Here is a 22,155-nt window from a genome sequence, read left to right as displayed (position 1 = left end):
CAGAAAGCACTGAGTTTATAAGCATCAGGAAATAGGGATCTGTTGCTGCTGTCATCAATGTTTGTATTGTCTCTTCTGCTTTTCACAGAAACAAAACATCAATTCCCCAAGCACTTGCTTACCTAACAGGACTCCTGTACCACTAAGGACATCACCAGGGGGAACTCATCTTTCCTTCCCACTGTGTCTAACCTGGAGAATAAAGGAGACTTCGCTAATAACCCCCAATCCCTCTGAGCATGTTTCCAAAAAGTGAGCCATAAAAATTCACAAACTGAGCCTCAGAAGCAAGTAAATACATAAGGACACTATAGCATAGGCCCTGAATTCGATTTTGAGGACTCAAAGATCCTATTTCACCCTACCTAGAACACTGTCTGAAGAAACCTGGGCAGGGAATAATCATGAGGAGTAGGAGACAGATATAAAAACAAACCAATGTAAGGTTAATTAAATTCACACACTAGGAAAAAAAAAAAATACAAGCATTCATGGAGAAGCCCAAACTACTACAGGCCTTAATCATAATGTACTAACCTTGACATGGTGAGGAGGATATTCATTTATAATCCTACTTCCCCCAGCAGATATTTCTGGGGTGAGAAGGGTGTAATCACTAGGGCAGGGCTGCTAAATATAGAAGGTGGAAACTTGGAGGCATTAGGGAGTGTTTGCAAATGGAGATTGCTTTATTTATTAATTTTTGTAGCATTGATCATGTTGCATCTTGCAATGGTGTTGTCATTTCTCTTGCATGCACACACTGAATTACTGAGCAGTGCTATGCAATGTGTCTCACACGCTCTGGCACTTCCATTTCATACTTCACAGTTTTAGTGTCACTTTGAGGTTTGAAATGTTTCACAGTTATTTGCTGTATGTAGGTGCCAAAAAAAAAAAAAAAAGTCAGCCTATATCAGTGAAAAAGATACTGCAAGAATAGAAAATGGTTAGAGTCAGATGGGAATGTTTGTCCCATTAACATTCAGAACTTTATCAAGAATCAATTTACTTTTTATCAAAATCTAATTTGTGCTTTACAGATGCATGGGTGCATACAATTATTTTGCTCACCACACACACTTCCTACAAAGTTAAATATAAACTTTTATTGATACAGATAAGATTCTATAATTAGAAGGAAATCGAAAACACCATATATCCATACATTTTTTTCTAGCCTACAACTTGCCCATATGCTCTAACATAACAAACCCCATATCCTCAATCCAGTCACCTGATCTAATCCAATGTAAACATTGAGTGAATTTCTATGTTTATATCTTGACACACATTTCCATGCTAAAGTCAATCTATTTAAACAAAGATAGAATGACATATCTGCCATAAATATACATGTGTTAAGACTGATCCATAGGCATTTTCCTATCAATTTTTGCAAAGCACTAACACACTTGATGACTTCCTATTTCTGCCTATACACTCTTACTGAAGACTCCCTTATTTTATATATACCTTACAGCACTTTGGCATGTGACCACCCAAATACCACATAGATATTTTTATTAACATAACCTGTCTAGTTGCCAATCACAAAATTAAACAAACAAATAAATAATAAACATGTTAAGACACAAAAAGGAAGCTTTTCACACAAGAGAAGTATCTAGAAGTATCAAACATGAGAGAACAAATGAAGCACTAAGAAAAGGTATGTCCTCTTCCTGTCTTTGTCTTTCCAACCACGCAAGACGCCTCCTCCAGTTTAAGCGTCTGGTTTGTTTCATTACAAATAGAATCTGAAAGCCTGGTAAGCATGAGAAGAAAGCAAAAGAGAGAAATAAGCAAATACAGATGGAAACTCAAGTAATGACACATGTAGGCAGGCTCTGAATACTGTTTAAAAGATATTTTTCCCTCATAGGAAAAAGGAGATTATACCTATAATGTGGCTATCTGAAAGATTATAAATTAATTGCTAGAAAGTAAGAGTGACTTTTCCATATGGTCCTTAACAGAAAAACAACAGATGACTAACAATACTGACATGTTGCCAGCACTACAAAAGGTCAATAGGGTCTATTCTAGATTCAAATGTTCCAACAGGAAATCCAGGGTAATCCTGAAACTGGGTATGCAGAGATAAAGCCAATCTCCACAAAATGGACAATGGGCACAAGAAAAGCTGATCACCACACAATCCTATCACGACCTTCTTCATGTTCCCAACTTAAACTAAGCTCCAACTTGGCAAGGCCACACTAAACATGCAAAACTGTCTGTATTTATTATATTTTACATTTGCGACTTTTCCTCTAAATGCATCCACAAATAAATGCATAGCAGCAGCAGCAGCAACAAAACTGAAAAGGTACGATTTATTATTTTATTAGATAAAAGCAGGCTACTAGAAAGCAACAGTTAATGTTTAAAAGGTTTTGATTGGTCATTTCTCTTACCTTCCTATATTGGATTTTCTGATCCTGGATTTACCATTGCCCCAAAGTACTGACATTGTATCAAAGAGCCTCATGATATTAAGAAAAATATTCTCACAATAAACCAATTGCAATTCATGCTAAAATTAACATTTCCCACTGGCATGTTTAGAACTAGGTGGGGAGAAGTAGAATAAATAGATCACAAAATACCACAAAGTGCCAGAAGTTTGTTAACTATCACAACTTCCTAAGAAAGGATAGACAAGTATTAGTTGAGACAATAGGCCAAGGCCTCTAACTATGGTCTCTAAAGAGACTGATAGGATTTTCAGTCAGTTATATTTTGTTTTGCACCTCAGCTATAAACATGTTGCTTTTGTGTATCGAACTTTCTGCCAGATGCTGTGAAGTTAACAAAAGTAATAAAATATATGATCTGAACCATCATCAAAACTAGAGAACAGGGCTCCCTGGGTGGTTCAGCGGTTTAGCGCCGCCTTCAGCCCAGGGCTTGATCCTGGAGTCCCGGGATCGAGTCCCACGTCGGGCTCCCTGCATGGAGCCGCTTCTCCCTCTGCCTGTGTCTCTGCCTCTCTCTCTCTCTGTGTGTGTGTGTGTGTGTGTGTGTGTGTGTGTGTGTGTGTGTGTGGTGAATAAATAAATATAATCTTAATTATAATCTTAAATATAATCTTAAAAAGAAAAACTAGAGAACTCCTTATACACAATAAGAGGTCATTTTAACAATATTTATGAAATAATAATTCAGGGTATTCTTGAGAATGCTAAGGAGAAAATGAGCACTATTAATGGGAAAATCAGATTAATTAACTATTGAATAGCTGAGGCAGTTCTGATTAAAATGTTAGAATATAAGAGAGAAAATTCATAAGATCCTACCATTCTCTAGAACCCTTCCTCTATTTCACAACTCCACATACCGCTCCTTATACTAACAATTCCTTTCTTGTTGTATAAGCAAAATAGAGGCATATCCCAAATGCATGGTATTTGTGAAGAACATGCAAAGTTGGAGTAGAGGTCTCTTTTTTGCACTCTACTATCAGTACAAATTTTTTTTAAGGTTTTATTTTATTTATTCATGAGAGATGAGAGCAAGCTCCCCAGAGGGATCCTGATGCAAGACTTAATCCCAGGATCCCAGGATCACATCCTGAGCTAAAGGCAGATGCTCAACTGCTGAGACACCCAGGGGTCCCAGTACGAAATTTTTTGAGCAGGGGTTCCAATATATGTTAAGTTGTTTATCTATAAATTACATTTATATTGAATTTTATTAACATATGTACATTATAAAACAAATAAAAATAGACATTTTAATCATAAGATACAGAAAAACATAAACAGGAGTTTCTTCCTCTACTATCGGATATTATCTTGCTCAATCCTTGGAGTAAGCACTCCCCATTATTACAGCATCAACAGATTGGAGTAGGAATTGGCAAATCATGGCCAGGACCAAATTTAGCCCATCACCTATTTCTATAAAGTTTTATTGCAACACAGCCACACTCACATGTTTACCTATTGTTTATGGCCACTTTTGTGCTACAAAAGCAGAGATTAGTCAGTTATGACAGGCACCATGTGGGCCACAAAGCCAAAGAGTTGTACTATCTCAACTTTTACAGAAAAAGTTTGTTCCCTGCCCCCAGATCAGGATTAATTTCAAAGTACCTAAGAAGGGAGTGTTTGGCAGATAGAGCAGTAAGACTGAGAGTCTGAAACGGAGGGAAAGAAAAAGGCACAAGCCACAAATCTGCTAAGGATGCCAACCAAGATGCAAAAAAAAAGGCACAGGAGAGGAATCCCTAGCAGAATAAAACTGTTAAGGTAAGCCAGACAAGAGCATCACACAGTATGAAAACAGAACTCAAACATTGGTGAAAACATACAGGGAGAGTTTATTTTTCAAAACTGGTATTTCTCATAATACCTCAATCAGAAGGTAGATATCTCTCTCCACTTCAGCTCCACTTAAGTTGGTATACTTTACTTTTTATATCTATGTCAACACTTGCCACAAATTTTAGGCCAGGGGCCAAAAAAATATTTAAGATACCGATGGTCAGAAACTGTGGTTTACCATGAAGAATGAATAGCACAGATTCCAATTCAATATTTCTTTCCTACATACACATGCACACACTTAATTCTGGTATTGTCATCCCCTAGCAAATATAATATTCCTTTGGCTATCGATGGGGGTTCTCTTATTTTTTTTAAAGATATTATTTATTTATTCATGAGAGACACAGAGAAAGAGGCAGAGCACAGGCAGAGGTAGAAGCAGGCTCCATGCAGGGAACCCAACATGGGACTCGATCCCAGGTCTCCAGACTCACGCCTTAAGCCAAAGGCAGTGGCTCAACCTCTGAGCCACCCGGACACCCCTGATGGGGGGTTCTCTTAAATATGCTACTAAAGACAATTGTTAGAATACAGAGAGTTAAAGCTTTCAATTCCCCAGTGAATCTCCCTCTCTAAAGTTTTCTTAAAGTCAGTGCCAAAGATCCTAACAATCACTTATTCTGTAACAGTAGTTTTGACTTTCCCAACAGAGAAGACAGAAATGAAAAAACAAAGATCTGGTATGTTTTAGTATGCTTCATGTCACTTAGCATGGGCCTGGGGTGATACACCCAATAATTATTGATTGATTCCTGAGCGGTTATCTGCAAAATGTATTGCTCCATGTTAAATCTGATTTTCTTATCACTTTTATTACAAAACTGAATACTCTTTTTAAAAAAGCATTTCAAGACGGGGAACCTGGGTGACTCAGTCCTTTAAGCGTTCAACTCTTGATTCGGGCTCAGATCATGACCCAGGGTGATGGGATGAAGCCCAGTATTGGGCTCCTCCCTCTACTCTCTCTCTTCCTCTTTCTCTCTCTCTCATTCTCAAATAAGTAAATAAAACTTTTTTAAAAAAAATGTTTCAAGATGAAATAGAAAGAACACTGGACTAGGAGTCTTAGAAATTTGGTTCTAGTCGCAGTTGGTGTGACAAACAAGCTTTATTGATTTGAGTCAATAAAGTCACTGAACCTCTTTTGTTTCTTTCAGCATAATGATGAGCCACAGCAGCTGACAATACCTTATACAGCTCTAAAAGCCTGTGACAAGATCACATCTAAAGATACAGCAAATCATTTATTTATTTATTTATTTTAGCAAATCATTTAAAACAATGTTATTCAAGTCAGGTGTTATAAAATGGTAGCTGGAGGGTCAAATCCAGAAGCAAACATACCCTGGGGTACGGGGGGTATACAAGGTTCAAGATGTTGAATCCGAGTGTGTCTGGATGGGTGTGTTTTCTCTAGCTTGCCGTAGACTCCATTCCTCCCATTGATCACACAGGTTATTTCACAGTTACCTGCTGATCTTAGAAGAGCATTTAAGTTTGTAACCCATGATTTAAAGGAATTGTAATTATGTTGTCATTTCAATACCTGAGATGATTTCCCTGTACATGAAAAACAGAAGTACTACTGTTACCAAACAGAACTTCAAAACACATAATGAGAAGGCACTAAGCCTCGACCAATATCCTTGAATTCCTTTTCACTCAGGATACAGTGTGGTGCATTGACAAAAACACTGCATTTTAAATACAAAAAAAAAAAAAACAAAAAACAAAAACTTGAGTTCAGCTCTTCTGTTTACCACTAATAAGACCTTTGACCTTGAGTGGCAATTCACTGGGGCTCTCTGGACCTCTGCCTTCTTACTCATAAAATGGAGGTGGGGTGGTTAGACTAAATTGCGTCTGATGTACATTTTATCTCTGCAATTCTGCAATTCTATGAACAGTCAATTTCATTGTTTTGACCTTATTTCCTAGAACTTTGGGGAAGCTACAGGCCTTTAGAAATAGATTTATCTAGGCTAACGGGAGAAAAAGATGGAGGAACATTCTAGCCTGATAAAATCAAAATGCAGCAATAGATGAACAAAAAGAGTAGTCATTTCCTGCAATGTACACAGCGGTAAATAAAATAATGGAAAAGTCCTCACTAAAACATGGAGCCAACATAGCCTGAAAATTCTTTCGCAGTAATCCAAAATAGTCTAATGGTAATAACATTAGGCTATGAATTAAAAAACACTGTGTTATAGCCCCTGCTGTGCCATTTATTTGTGACTTTAGCTTCTTATTTAAACACATTGAGCCTCAAATTGCTTATTTGCTAAAAAGAGAGAATATAATGCTTTGAAACTACAAATATATGTGCACAGAATTTATGCATGTTACAATAGACACGTATTGTTTGTAAGATAATTGTCTCAAGTTCCTAAGGGTTAGAAGAGGCAAGACACCATGGGTCCTAAACACCCCTGGTAATTGTAGTAGGTGCCAAGAATGCCAGAACCTAATAGTTCTTTGCTCTTTACCCAGACTATTTCTCAGGGTTGTGTTTGCAGCAAGCCAACCTTGAGGGGGTAATGCCTCTTCCCAGGACGAGAGCACACTTTCTCTAAAAGCCATAGGTTCGCCCAAGTTCACATCTGTCAGCTGTAACACAAACCCACCACATGAACAACATCCATCTGAGCCCTTCGTGTGGCCGCCATGGGACTTGGGGGGCAACTGGGCAGTGCCATGGGCATGAAGCTCAGCCTGCGTGCTGCACCATGAGTAACAAAGTCCTTGTCTCTGACAGGTCCTGATTCCGTCTCCCACCTGTGTCCATGGAACTGCAGCAGGCTCAGGCTACCTTTTTAGCTTGTCAATAGGGGGACATCTCAGACCTTTCAGAGGCTCCGTGTAGATGCTCAGTAAACGCCTGATTGCTGGATGAATGCAAATTAGGCCCTTCATGCATTTCATTTCCTTTTCTTAGTAGAAACCTGAGGTAAGTTTATTGACTATTCTTAGGAGAATAAAGAGTCCTATATTCCAGTCTAGAACCGGGAAGAGAATTCGTGTGGTGCTTGTGACCTTCCTTCTTCCTGGTTCTCACAAATTGTCATCTGTTAGGAATTCACTGCGTTACCATCAACATCCCGTCCTGGCAACCACTCAACAGCACTGATGACAAACGCCAGCACCTCACCTCCTTTTTTCTTTCCTCGGTCAACATTTTTCCTGCCCTCAAAGCAAAGATCTTATAGCCTCACTACTAAGGGTCTGATCCTGAGCTTATCCTAGAGCTGTTACGCTAATTATAGAGCAAGTTATTGTAATGTCATCTAGCACCAATACCCAAAATATATTCTCTTTGTGGAAACTTTACAAATGATATTTCTGTGCCTTAATTGCACTTGAAATTGTTACAGAAAATAGGCATAGCTGAAAAGACCGTAAAATTGCTTAGGATTGTAGACAGGAACTTAGAGATTTAAGTGCCACCTCTACTATATTTTGTCAGAATGTAAATATAATTGCAGGTGCTTAGAAAAAAAAAAAAAGAGAGACAAGTATACCAATAAAAATCTTACATGCTGAACGCCAGGAAAGCAATAACACTTCTATTATAAGCCATTTTATGTGATAATTGCCTTTTGAGAAATAGGGATAGGGATATTATCACTAACAAAAAGGCTTGAAAGAAATGCAAATTCCTGATTAGGATCATTTTCAAGTGAGGTAAACAGTTACTTGTAAATGATTATTTCTTTCTTTGTTTTCCCACCAGCTCTTAGCTTCCCTCACATTTTATACCATTACTTGTTTTAGGTAAAATATTTCAAACCCCTTGACATACTTTCTCACCTTGCAGTAGGAGTCATATTTTTCCTGTGCCTAAGTCTATGTGAAAGGACGAAGGATGCGCGCCAAACCATGATACGCTGTTTGTCCTCAGATGGATTTGGCAGTCTTTTTGTTGTTTATCTACATAGCCTTGCCAATGGTATTAAACCACCAGACAGAACAGGATTCTGACTCATTTGCAGCCAATCACGAGGCTCTAGGCTGTAAAGCTGACCAGTTTTGCAACTCGTTGCAGAAGCAGAAACCAAGGTGAAAGAGAGGATGGAACCTGGCCCCACTCCTAATTAAGACATTTCTGCTAAAAACCCTATTTCCCAGTACATTTGACGCCAACAACATTTGTCACAGTTGCTCCCTAGCAGTTTATTAAGTAGTTAACGTTTTATTAACTCTTGAAAACCACATGATACACGAAACTCTAAAACTAGATGATACACTTGGGCACCAATGTAGCTTGGCACCAACATAGCTTGAACACATTTACGTACAACTAGAACATTAGTTTTCAAATAAGCAGCAGGTAAATGTATCATACTAAGCTTTAGATTTCCTACCAAGTGTAATGTTTTAATATGATCCATTGACTGAGGGGAATTAAAGGAAGAGAGGGAACACAGCCAACCCATTCATATTTCCAAGAAAATTTTCTTTTTGCAAAAATGCTTTGTAATTCCTCTGCAATGATAAGTCAGCCATCGGCTCTTCGACATCAGCGTATATGTTCTTTCCCTATATGAGTCCTTCAATGAGCCTTTAATAACATGCCTAGTATTTTATAGTTTATGTTTTCACACAGAAATCTTATTTGATTCGCACAGCAATCTAGTCAGTGCTCATTTTTATCACCACCATTTAACAGAATGGAAACTAAGGATGCAATGTGTGAAATAATTTGGCCAGGACCATGCAGCAAGAGAACCAGACTCCTAACTCCAGGAAACAAAGGGTTGCAGAAAGGGAGGAGGGTGAGGGGATGGGGTAACTGGGTGACTGGCACTAAGGAGGGCACTTGGGATGGGCACTGGGTGTTATACTATATGTTGGAAAATTGAATTAAATAAAATATTTTTTTAAAAAAGAGAGAGAGAGAGATTGGGCAGCCCAGGTGGCTCAGTGGTTTAGCGCCGCCTTCAGCCCAGGGCCTGATCCTGGAGTCCCGGGATCGAGTCCCACGTCAGGCTCCCTGCATGGAGCCTGCTTCTCCCTCTGCCTGTGTCTCTGCCTCTCTCTCTCTCTCTCTCTCTCTCTCATTCTGTATCACTCATGAATAAATAGATAAAATCTTTAAAAAATTAAATTAAAAAAATAAAAATAAAAATAAATTTAAAAAGAGAAAGAACCAGACCTTGATTTTTTATTTTCTTTCTGATTCTCAGATTCTTTCCCAGGCACACACAGGTTAGACTCCCATTATCAGCCATGTGCAGACCATCACTCTGGACTACTTTCAGAGTACAGAACCACAGCTGTGAGGCCTTCTTGTCCCACCTTCTCCAACCACAGAAGTTGCTCCTTTAAGCAGCGCAAAGATTTCCTCACGGACAGGATGTTTATATCAGGGCTACAAACACAGGGACAAATCTAGGAAGATGTGAAATTCACTCTAGGTTTAAGAGAATAAAATTTGAAATCCGACCACAAAAAGAGTGCAACTTCTAGTTAACAGTGAAAATCAAGACTTGAAAAACATTCCTTTGTCAAGAGAAAAGAGACCAAATCTATAGACCTGAACAATTAAAATTTCTGTAGGGAATAGGGGTGGCCTGGGTGGCTCAGTTGGTTAAGCTCCAACTCTTGACTGCAGCTCGGGTCACGATCTCAGTGTCTTGAGATCCAGCCCCATGTCGCGATCCAAACTGGGTGTGGGGCTTGCTTAAGATTCTCTCTCTCCCTCTCCTTCTGTCCTTCCCCACCCTCTCTAAAGTAAACAAATAAAAAGAAAAATGTTAACAAAATAAAAATAAAATTTCTGTAGGAAATAAATTAGAAAAAGTATACACTCATTTGATTTTACTGGTGATAACATAAACCTTTTTCTAAATGTAATTATGTCCGTAAGTAAATAAAATCAACTGCAAAAGGCAGATTTGAGCAAACTGGGATCTCAGCTATCGTGATTTTCTGTTTCTTAAACCAGACAAAGGCACTATGTACAAATTAAAATCAGACTTCAGGGCAGCCCAGGTGGCTCAGCAGTTTAGCGCTGCCTTCAGCCCAGGGCCTGATCCTGGAGACCTGGGATTGAGTCCCGCATCAGGCTCCCTGCATGGAGCCTGCTTCTCCCTCTGCCTGTGTCTCTCCTCTCTCTATGTGTGTCTCTTATGAATAAATAAATAAAATCTTTAAAAATAAAGTAAAATCAGACTTCATTTAAAAACCAGGCAAAGATATGCCTGATAGTTCTAGTGCTGGATCCTAGAATTATAAACATTATAGTGTCATTGCTAACTTCTAACTACTTATATAACAATTTTACCTAAGAAACTGTCTAGGGACATTAAGAACACCTTTATAGCCATTTGGGCCCATTCATTATTGTTGGCCAGGCAAAGTAATCACACCCTTACCTCTTTTACAGAGACAGTCAATCCTTCCCCATATTCTTGCTGGTCCTCCCACTCAAGGAATCCATCTGTGCTTTCTATTAATGAATGTGGTATTGTCAAAAAGGATTTTCTGAATCGATGTAGAAACAGTCACCATTTTCACAAAAGAAAAAAAGAAACTGCCAAAGCTTATCCCAAAGCTAATATCTTAACCTTTAAAATAGCTGGTTTTTTCATTTTTACTAGCAAAAATTGATTCATTTCCTGGGATTTCTTGAGTTCTCCAATACATTGCACAATACCGCTCCCCTCCCCATTGTCATTTCTTTTCCTGGTGAAATTTCTAAAATGCATCAGGTCTCTGCAGCTTTGGTCAGACAGGAAGGTGAATGCAGCAGCAGTACTGGAATATTTCATTACGGATCCATATAATCAGTGCTGAATTACCTCGTGGTCACTGCCTGGCATTCTTTGTCTTCATCTACAGGATGCCTCTGTGAGTCCTATTAAAAACGATGTTCCCTTGGGAACATCTTTGGAAGAACCAGGAAAGCCTTTGATTGCTACAGGACATAAATGACAATGGCATCGTTTTCATTATTATCTAAGATGAGTTTGGGCACTTTAAATGTCACCCATCTCTTGAAAGATCATAGCTCTGCATGAAAATAGAATAGCCCTCCAAAGCAGCAAAGATTAGATCCATTTTATGAGACAAACTGAGATACAGAGAAAAGTGACTTACTCGAGGTATACAATAAATTAGGAGGAGAGTTAGCACTGCTCCCACAGTCCCAGAGCACTTGGGAGACCCTCGTTCCTCTGAGTAGCCTAAATTGCCCCTCATGCTGCTGAGAAAAAGGATGTAGCACACGTGTAAAAGTGGCAAGAGTGCCAACTTTAGAGTCAGAATCCTAGTTCTGACATTTCTATCCATGACAGCAGCTTGGGCATGTCTCTCCGAGCCTGTTTTCTTATCTAGGAATGCAACTCATGGCATGCCTATCTTGCAAGACTTTGGATAATACATAGCTTAGTACAGTGTCTAGTAAGTAGTAGTTGTTCAATACGTGCTACTTTTTAGCTCCTTTGTCCTATCCTCCATTAATTGGTTTCCAATAGAAGAATGGTAGAAACATTTTCCGTTTCTTAAAACCAAAAATTAGCTTGTAGAGATGGAGATTTCCAAACTTTCACTGAGAAATAAAAAGGCAAAGGTCATTTATTTACAGTGCTACAACGGCATATCTCGGTCTGTTTTTAAAATGCTACTTAAAGGCAATGCTTAGTGGGTTGGTGTAGCTGGAAACCAAGAACTTAAGTAGAAACTGCCATTGACTTACCCACATTGAAACACTTAGGAGCACCTATTAAATATGTGATGATAACACATTATATGTCTTCATGAATGTCTCTACAGTGACTGCATGGAACACTTCTTAGATCCATCCTAAGTATAGTCAGACTACTCATTGGACTTCTGGAATAGTTAAAAAAAAATCATAAAGTGTCTCTAAAATAATGTTTTGATTCATTAAGTGCAATGGGATCAAAACCAGATGGATTTGGCAGCAGACTTGTTCCCCTGGTTCTCAGGCTGTTTCAGAGCAGTGCCAGCTCCAAGAGGAGATGATCAATGTCACACATTCTACACTTCAGGCACTAATAGATCCTTGGCTCCAGGTTTCCCAGTGTTCAGAGGGAATGCCAGAACACACATGCTGAGACAGAATCATTTTGGAAGCATCCATGCAGACCAGAGAAATGAATAACTGCCTTGGGCACTGAATAGCTCAGGCAACAGCTGTTTCACACCGGACAGTGATTAGGATCCATCTCTTTATTCTGTACAGCGACTGTCACGCTTCACAAACACACGCACATACACGTTAGGGCTTCCGAAGGTATAACACAGGGATCAGAACCTCGTGACAGAAGTATCCGCTCAATGGTAACATGGGATAGTTTGAAAAACCCTCAGGCTTGCCTAAAGCTGGTTAACAATTTACACACACACTCACTCACACCCATCATTCCATTTTCCGACAAACATGCAGAGACTACCTTTCGGCTTCTGAATGTGAACATCATTCTGCTGTTCCGGCACTGAGGACATAAATGCAAACAAGGTGGAGAAGCTCCCTGCCCACTAAAGGCTTCCTTTCTAGCAGGGAATATACAGAGCAGTAGTGGGCAAACGAGTCTGTTGGGAGATGTTCCTGGGGCTACATAGTCTGGAGGAGGACCTGACACCCCTCTAAAATGATAATAAAAACTATATCCACTCATCTTGGAACGCTGTTGATGTGTTGTGAAGCTACTGCCCAGTCCTCCTTACCCAGCCTGCTTGCTCAGCCCCTCTGCAGTAGGAAAGTTATGAAGAAAGACTTCTGTTTTATTTCAAAACTGGTAGGCCTGAAAAATAACTTATCCTGGTATATTCTGGTACAAGTTAACTGACTAGGTCAGGGCATAAATAAATGGCTTTATCAGAAGAAAGGGAAAGAAGTTTATAAAGATATCTCACTGGCCAAGGCTTGCTAGTACTCATGGGAACTAGCAAAATAGCCAATATTAAGTAAATAATAGGATTAGCTTCTACTGAACTTCTGCGAAAACCAAAGATAAAATTCCAGTAGCTTAAAAAATATTCTTACAACTGCAAGAATGTTTTTGCTTAATACAGACAAGTCCTGCTTTTTTTCTACCCAATCCCCTTCCTCACACAAAGATGACTTGTTTGGGGTTGTCCATCCCATGAAGCCCGTGTCGCCCAGACCTCTCTCTTGTATACCGTTTTTACTAAGAGGTTCAGCCTAAATGGCTATAATGGTATCTTACCACCATCACTTCTGTCCTGACTGTGGCTTTGGGATCACCTAACCCAACCTAGGCCTATCATATCTCTCACCCAGAAATACCAGCTTTAAGAAAATGAGTTAGATATGTAGTGCAAAGGAAAAGTTCACATGGACTTAGGCCATGAGGCAACCATGTTGGTCTGTGTGTATGATGAGAAGGAGAAGAGACTTATCTGTGAAGAAAAGCAGAGGAAAGCAGTTCCACCAAGAGAAGCAAGAAGAGAGACCAAGCAGAACTCGACAGTGTTCACCTCACTTTCTGCTGGACTCTCAGTTCTCAGGAGGCCCAGCTGTACAGCGAGGTCTGAAACTTGAAATAAATTGCCTTTATTTGAGCTAGTCTGCAGGGGTCTTTCTCCTATGCACCCCACAAATGTATAAGGACAAGCACAGTTGCTAATTAAAATTTGACGGAGAATGACTTACTTTCATCTCTAAGCTTATAGTCAATTTTTTCTCTGAATTCTTCAGAAATGTTTATTAAATGTCTGTCAGGCAGTATGGGTCATAGAAAGTTGAAAGAAACCACTGTCTACCTTCAAGGAGCCATCCACCGTGTCCCCATTCACATCCTGGTCCCCCTCATTACCAATCATGACTGCTTGATGACCTCCATTTGAAGCATCTGACTCTTCAATCACCAATTTCTTTTTTTTTTTTCTTCAGGTTATTCTCTTTTGCCAACAATTTTTGGATCCTACCAGGACCCATCAGCATTCACTGATGCTTCCTTGCTCCCTTCATTCCTTAGTCAGCTGAAATTCCAAAGTCTATCCCTACGTTCATTCTTTCTCACAGACTCTCCGAGATTTCGTCTCCCATACTTGGTCATCTTCATCTGAGTAAACACAAAACCCTACCTGAATCAAAGTCTCCACCTAATCTGTGATATTTGCATCTAGCATGACTGATATTGAAAGGAGAAAATGAAAACATGATTGGCCTCATTTCACATTCACGAAAAGGAACCCAAGGAGGCTAATGTATCCAGCAATCACAGTACAACTCCTTATTCCATTCACTCTCCCTTCTCTATTTCACATTTTCTACTCTCACCTCAAACTTTCAAAACTTCCCTTGACCTTACTTTCAGCTGATAACTTTGCTTTCAATTGCACTGAGAAAACAAAAGCAATCTGGGACACCTGGGTGGCTCAGTGGTTGAGCGTCTGCCTTCGGCTCAGGGCATGATCCCTGAGTCCCAGGATTGAGTCCCACATCAGGTTTCTGCATGGAACCTGCTTCTCCCTCTGCCTGTGTCTCTGCCTCTCTCTCTGTGTGTGTCTTTCATAAATAAATAAAATCATAAAAAAAAATCAAAAGCAATCAAAGACAACACCAAAGCTACCCTCCTGGCAACATCTATACCCATACACTCCATGCCCTTTGCTTACTGCAGGTGAAAATAACCACTTTCCAATGTAAGTAAGGCCAACTCCTCTACTTATCCATAGTTCTCCACTCTCACCTTCCCAAGGACATTGCCTCAACAATACCCTTCTCCTTCCTTTATTATAATTTTTCCCTCTCCTCTTGAATGTTCTGATCAGGAATGTCATCTCTCATCTAAAAAAAACAAGTAAATAAAAACACTACTGTCTCCCAATCTCACCTCCCCCCACAAGCACTCAGCTTCTGTGTTTGCTTTATAATATAATTCCTTGAAATAGTTCTCATATTTTTCTAATTTCTCTCTTGAATTGACCACTCTACTAAAGTAAACAGTGGGTATTGAGGCCATCACTGACCTTCACATTGCTAATCCACAGTCAATTTTCAGTCCTCATTTTACTTGATCTATAAGCACAATTTGACACAGTTAATCAATTACTCCCTTCTTGAAACACTCTCTTCACTCAATTTTCAGCAATCCAGGTCTCCTTTTGGGGATTTGTTTGCTTCTGCTTTTTCTTCCTCCACTAGCTGCTCCTTTCTCAGACAACTTTGCTAGTTTCTCATTTCTCTAACCTCTAAATACTCCAGGGCTTAGTTTTTGGGCTTCGTAACTCACTCCTATGGCCATATCATGTAGCCTTCAGGCATTAAATACTGTCTATAAGCTGAGGTATCCCAAAGTGATATCTGAGCCTATTCCTCTTCCATGAACTCCGAAACTCAGATACCAACTTTCTGTTCAATACCTCCACCTAGAAGTCTATCAGACATCTCAGACTTTATATGACTAAAGCTGAATTTCTGGTCATAAGAGTCAAATCTGTTCCTCCCATAGACTGCCCCATCTTGGTAAATGGTGATTCTATTCTCAGTAACTTGGGGGCAAAAACCTTTAGGTTTCATATTGGTTTGAAGTAGAACCTTCAACAGCATTTGCTGATGCACTGGTCATCTTTGACTCTTCTCTCTCTCTCCAATAACATCCAGTAACCAACTCATTAGCAAATCCTGTTGAAGGTTTTACCTTCAAAACATACCTAAAACCTAAACACTTGCCACCATCCTAACCAAGTCACCATTTCACTATTTCTAGTTTATGACAGTAGCTTCTGATTTTCCTACTTAACTTTGGTTCACCAAAAGTTAGTGGAGATAAAGGATACTTTAGGGACTGAAACTCATAAAACTTGTAGGGACATACAAAAGAAAGTATCTGTAAAAGCATAAATACAAAATGAGGTGTGAATGTGAATATTTAGAATTAGAGAAGGTTGTCACCATAAATAACAAATTCTTAAAAACTGACAAGTAGGGATCCCTGGGTGGCGCCAGCGGTTTGGCGCCTGCCTTTGGCCCAGGGCGCGATCCTGGAGACCCGGGATCGAATCCCACGTCGGGCTCCCGGTGCATGGAGCCTGCTTCTCCCTCTGCCTGTGTCTCTGCGTCTCTCTCTCTCTCTCTGTGACTATCATAAATAAATAAATAAAATTAAAAAAAAAAAAACTGACAAGTAATCACAACATTACAAACTCCAGACAAATAACAGTATTTTTGTTAATTAACTACCAGAGATACCTCTGTAATACTTTTGCCTCTTTTTGGCTCTGTACTCTTTGATTACATCTTCATACAACAAAAATTTCATAGATTCCATAATAAGAATATAAAGATAATTCACTCTTTCTTCTATTGTGATTGATCAAACATTTAGAAAATATTTATATGTGGGGAGACACCAGGGTAGCTCAGTCAGTTAAGCATCTGACTCTTGATCTCAGCTCAGGTCTTATCTCAGGGTCATGAGTTCAAGCCGCACACTGGGTGTGGATCGTACTTAAAAAAAAAAAATAATGATTGGGATGGATAAAATATATAATTTTACCTGTCATCTTGTAGGCTCTGGGAAACATTGAAGGACTTTAGAAAAAAGAGAATATAGGATCTGTGTTTACAAAAAATCTCTCTAGCATAAGTTTGCTTAAAGATTGAGACAGGTTTAGACCAGAGGCATGGAGACAAGTTAGGGGAGCATGTTAATAATGTAGTCTCAAAATGACAAAATTCTTTGTCTTACTTAAAGTGGGTTACTGTCTTAACAGCATTCTTTAGTTTATGTGGAAGTCATTGGAAAAAAAAAAAAACCTCCAATTCAAAATTAGTAAAAAGTCAATTAAGTAAGCCTCTGCTTATTTCTTTTATACAAACATTTATCAATCTCAGAAAGGTATTGCCTCAGAAAGACAACCAAGATCTTAACTTAAAAAGTTCAGCCTCAAATGTTCAAAATTAGCTTTACTTGATTTATTAATTAGCAAGTGATCAGATCTGTGCCTGAAACATGTTAGTGGTTGGAGTTGACTAACTTCCACACAGTAGGACAGAAATAATAGTTGGTCTCTTGGCTACATATAAATCACTGAGGGGAAGTGTTTCATGACTTACTTTTCTTTATTTTTTTTTTCTTACTTTTCTTTAAATGTCCCAAAGTGCCCAACAGTGCTAGGAGAAAATTACATGCCACTCAGTAAAAGATTTAATTATCCTAATACACAGCTTATGGATGTTTTGTTTCCAAACTCTCCAAAAGCTATGTAAGCCTCAGACTACAGGCAAATCCGGCAAGTGTTTAGTAACATGGTGGCCTCTGATGATATGGATCTATATCACCAGGGGCAAGCACACATATATTTATTTTTTCCCTTGGTTCAGAAGTACCAGAGCGACAAGGATATGGCTAGACAGAAAGGTTCATGGCTTGGGTTTGGGAGAGGACAAAGCCTGCCTCACCCTGCCCCCTTCCTCACTCTAACTAGAAGAGCCAAGCTGGGTTTTGCCCTTTCAGAGTTCTCCAGTCTGCTGGCATGGAAGAGCAAATACAATCTCCTCTACACTTTAAGGTTTAGTTAGAGGGCAGGTGCAGCTTTGTGCAGAAAGCAGGAGAGGAAGGATTGCTGCTGGCAAGGTCTGCCTATGGCTCGGATGGTGAGTCTAATTCTGGAAGAGGATTAACAAGCCACAGAGCTATTTATCCAGAGCCATCTCCTCTCATCAGCTTTCTCTGTAACAAAATGAACATTTTAATCTCCATTTGTCCAATTCCTGTGTCTTATTTCTCAACTCAATCGGTTCTAAATTCAGTAGAGAAAAGGCAGTGTTACTCTTAACCCTGGCCTCTCACCTCCACCCTCCTCGCAAGAAAACTCTGCAATATCTATATTTTTTAAGAGAAAGGGAAAGGGAAAGTAATTAGTGCTAAAGTGAAAGCTTCGTAAGGGCAGGGACCATTGGTACTCGTTATCTGATTACCTGATTTTTAAAGAGAAGCTTAAAAAACCTTCTGAATAAACATATGAGGAAATGAAAGTTGAAACAATTGGCCTATTGATCACATTTCTGCACTCACTATACCAAAGAAAAATTTATTTATTTATCTTTTTATTTATTTATTTAAGAAAGAGAGAGAGAGAGCATGAGTGGGAGAAGGGCAGAGGGAGAGAGAGGCAGGCTTCCTGCTCAGCAGGGCTCAGTGTAGGGATCATGACCTGACCCGTGTAAAATGCTTAATCAACTGAACCACCCAAGTACCCCAAGAAAAAAAATTCTTTAAGGATGTCTGGAATTGAAACTTACTTTTGGAAGGACATTATGTTAGTTTCACATGACCATTGTAACAAATTACCGAAAGCTTGGTGGCTTAAAACAATGGAAATTTATCCTGTCACAGTTTTGGAGGCCAGAAGTCCAAAATAACAGAACACAGATGGTAAAAACAATGTCTTTTAATTATATCTAAATCCTTTATACTGTTTAATAATTTTTATATTTAAGATATTATTACTTTATTAAAAGTTAATGAACTTTATGATTACTTCAATGTGGCAAACCATGTTACTACAGAAGAAATGAGTCTCCTCTCTTAGGGTCCCCACCCTGCATCTTCCTATTTCAGAACTTACCAGGTCGGTATGAAAAAAGAAAAAGTGTAAGGAAGAAAAAACTGTTTTCAAGACAATTGTCATTCAGAAAAATGGCTTGCTAATCTTAATTCTGTTTAAGTTCTTTTTTCAGGAGCATAGGTGGGCAAAAGAAAATTACTGACAAGAAATGGGAAGAAATAGCAATCTAAACCAGAAAGAAATTAAGAGAAGCAGCTGCAAAATTCTGTGATTATCCCAAATTTATTCCCTCATTTAGAAATTCCTCAAGTAGAGTCTGTTTTTATACATGGAAGAAGATTAGTATGCTTCAAATTCCAAAGCTCCAAAGCTCAAATTATTTTGTAAAATTAAATTCAATATAGTTTTCCACCACATTAAAAAAAATCTTAGTTTCCGTGTCTCATATAAATTGTTATGGAACTTGGTCTTCCAAATAATTTTGTGGGAATGAGTAAACAACAATTTTAATATGTTTGTTAATATCAAATGTATACTTAAAATCATTAAAATAGGAAATAAAATATTTTATATATATTGTTGATTAAAAACTGGTGAGTTTTCATCACTGGGCAAAAATAAATAAATAAACATAGCCCAAAGTCATTTTTCCTGATAGATTTCTCCAGTGCTTTGTAGCCACATAGTCATTTCAAAGCATTATTAAAACTCATTATGCCTTCGTTTTATATTTAAAGGAAGATGTGTGTTTGGAGAGGAAAGAATACATATACACATGGAAACACAAACACACACGTCTATTCCTTTCTAAACTGGTTAAGGAACCATATTGACCCTAAGTATATTTGCTTGACATGAATATCAGGATATCTCATTGAGTTTAATTAAAATCTATTTCCAAATTTAAATGACTCAAAATTAAACTGAAGTATTTTTTGTTCCCGAGGGAATACATAATATATGAATACTATATACTATGTAGTAACTATAATCTAATACTTAATATGTATTACAAAAACAGATTTTTATGTTTGATTTCTAATTATCAAGATCCATAAATTGTCTAGCCTGACAATAGAAACTGGTTAAGCAGTACTGTAGACGTCCATATATTCAAAGAGGAAATCATTTCGTATTTTCTCTGATTTTGCTCTATTAAGATAAATACGGACCTGTATTATATGTAAGCACAAAGAATATTTACTAAAGATATTTGATATTATAATTGTTAGAGTGTATTTTTGAAGTTGATATCCTTGGATCAAATTCAAGGAATGTTTGGCCTATTCTCATATAGATATTTAGCTTATAGCAGATAATGTAGCTGATTTGTCAGCACAGCATGAGCTAAAGGTACATATATCATACACACAGGACTCACTTCTCTTTCTAATCTCAGAACTTTAATCAAGTTCTGGAATTAATACCACTGATATCGCCGATCATGCTTCCATTCACACTGAAGTGAATACTGGGAATATGTTGAAAAAATAGGTCCAAGTTACAGACTTAATATATGCTTTTTGAGATAAGAACTTTGAGAAATGAATTCCAATTTTAATTCAAATTTAAACTCGAAGATCAGCACTTCACAGCTGTCTGGTGGGACACATGCAAAGGCTCCCACTAAAATGTCTCTGACTTCAACAGAGCCTATAATAGGATTTTCAGAAGAACTGCTGTCCTTCCTTGTGCTTTTGAGAAAATCTTCACTCCTTTCTCACACCCCCTACCTCCAACATCCAGGGCCTCCTGATTACAAACCACTAAAGAAAACAACCCCCAAAAGGAGACTACCATTAGAATGAATGACCCACCTTCTATAAAAGACCCTGAGAACTAGTCTTCTCACTCTCTCTGCTGTTGACCTTAATCTCCACAGACTCTCATTTTTTTCCTTCCTTGAATCAGCTCCCCAAACCTTACTGTACCCTAAAAAACCCCAGGTCTTTCATCAGATAAACTGATATTCTAGCTATGTTCTCTCTTTATTCTTGTTCTAACAACCCTTTCGATTGAAACGAGTAAAATGGGGCACCTGGGAGGCTCAGTTGGTTAAGCATCTGATTCTTGGTTTGGTCTCAGGTCATGATCTCAGGGTCATGGTCTCATAGGGCTCCATGCTCAGCTGGGAGTCTGGTTGAGATTCTCCCTCTACCTCTGCCCCTCTACCCTCCCTGCTCACATGCTCTCAAGGGCATACTCTATCTCTCTCTCTCTCTTAAATAAATAAATCTTTAAAAATTTAAACAAAAAAATGAGTGACATATTTCACACACTCCTGGTTTCCCCGTAGCTGATTTCCACTTATTTTGCTGGGTACTCCTCTTCTTCCCCTCTAAATGTTGGAAACCTCCAGGACTTAGTCCTTGGGTTTTTTTCTCATCTCATCTACATTATTTTTTAGATGATCTTATCTAAGTTTATGATTGTAAATAAAATTGATATCTATACTGTTCAATACAGTAGCCACTAGCCAACTGTAGACTGTGCACTTGAAATGTGGCTAGTATAATTTCTAAAATATACACTGGATTTTAGGGACTTAGTATGAAAAAAATGTAAAGTACTAACAATTTTTATATTGGCTATTTTTTATATATTAGGTTAAGTAAATCTATTATTAAAATTAATTTTCCCATTTCTTTTTTTAAGTTCACTAATTTTTTTTTAAATCTCAGTATTTTTTTTTTTAAAGATTTTTATTTATTTATTCATGAGAGACACAGAGAGAGAGAGAGAGAGGCAGAGACAGAAGCAGGCTCCATGCAGGGAGCCCGATGTGGGACTCGATACTGGGTCTCCAGGATCAGGCCCTGGGCAGAAGGCAGTGCTAAACCACTGAGCCACCCGGGCTGCCCAAGTTCACTAATTTTTTATTTAAGTAATCTCCATACCCAATGTGGAGCTTGAACTCACAGCCCCAAGATCAAGAGTCACATGCTCTTTTGACTGAGTCAGCCAGGTGCCTCTTATCTGTTTATTTTTATCTTCTAAAGTGGCCACTAGAAAATTCTCAATCACATTTGTGGTTCATATTATATTCCTATTAGACAATATTGATCTATACCTGAGTGACCCCAACCTTTCTTTCCTTTGAGCCCACACTTACATTACACACTACCTATTTGACATTTTCATTTGTATATATAATTGGCATATTAAACATAATGTGTTCAAATCTCAACTCTAGGCCTCTGCCCATTGAAAACTGCATGTTTCTCTCCTCCCTGTCACAGAAAATGGCAATTTCTATCTTCCAGTTCATCAGGTCTAAAGCCAGAGAATCATCCTTCCTCAACTCTCCCTTTCC

The 22,155-nt window shown here is 38.5% G+C and overlaps 1 protein-coding gene and 1 long non-coding RNA gene across 2 annotated transcripts in view; both read right to left on the bottom strand.

Annotated features, from left to right (window-relative positions):
• Nucleotides 1–22,155, bottom strand: part of IQCM (IQ motif containing M) — a gene marked incomplete at its 5' end in the record, with an annotated part of 343,549 nt that overhangs the window by 306,216 nt on the left and 15,178 nt on the right. The gene's annotated exons all lie outside the window — the stretch shown is intronic.
• On the bottom strand, nucleotides 1,333–8,209 carry LOC121481597. The gene is made up of 3 exons (XR_005985321.1): nucleotides 8,145–8,209; nucleotides 5,679–5,807; nucleotides 1,333–1,768 (listed from the first exon to the last, which is right to left on the bottom strand). It is a non-coding gene; the product is annotated as an uncharacterized LOC121481597 (long non-coding RNA).

This window comes from Vulpes lagopus, chromosome 23 (genome assembly GCF_018345385.1).
Source record: "Vulpes lagopus strain Blue_001 chromosome 23, ASM1834538v1, whole genome shotgun sequence".
NCBI classification, from domain to species: Eukaryota; Metazoa; Chordata; class Mammalia; order Carnivora; family Canidae; genus Vulpes; species Vulpes lagopus.
Note: the sequence above shows the minus strand (reverse complement) of the source record. Positions and strands in the feature narration are given on the sequence as shown.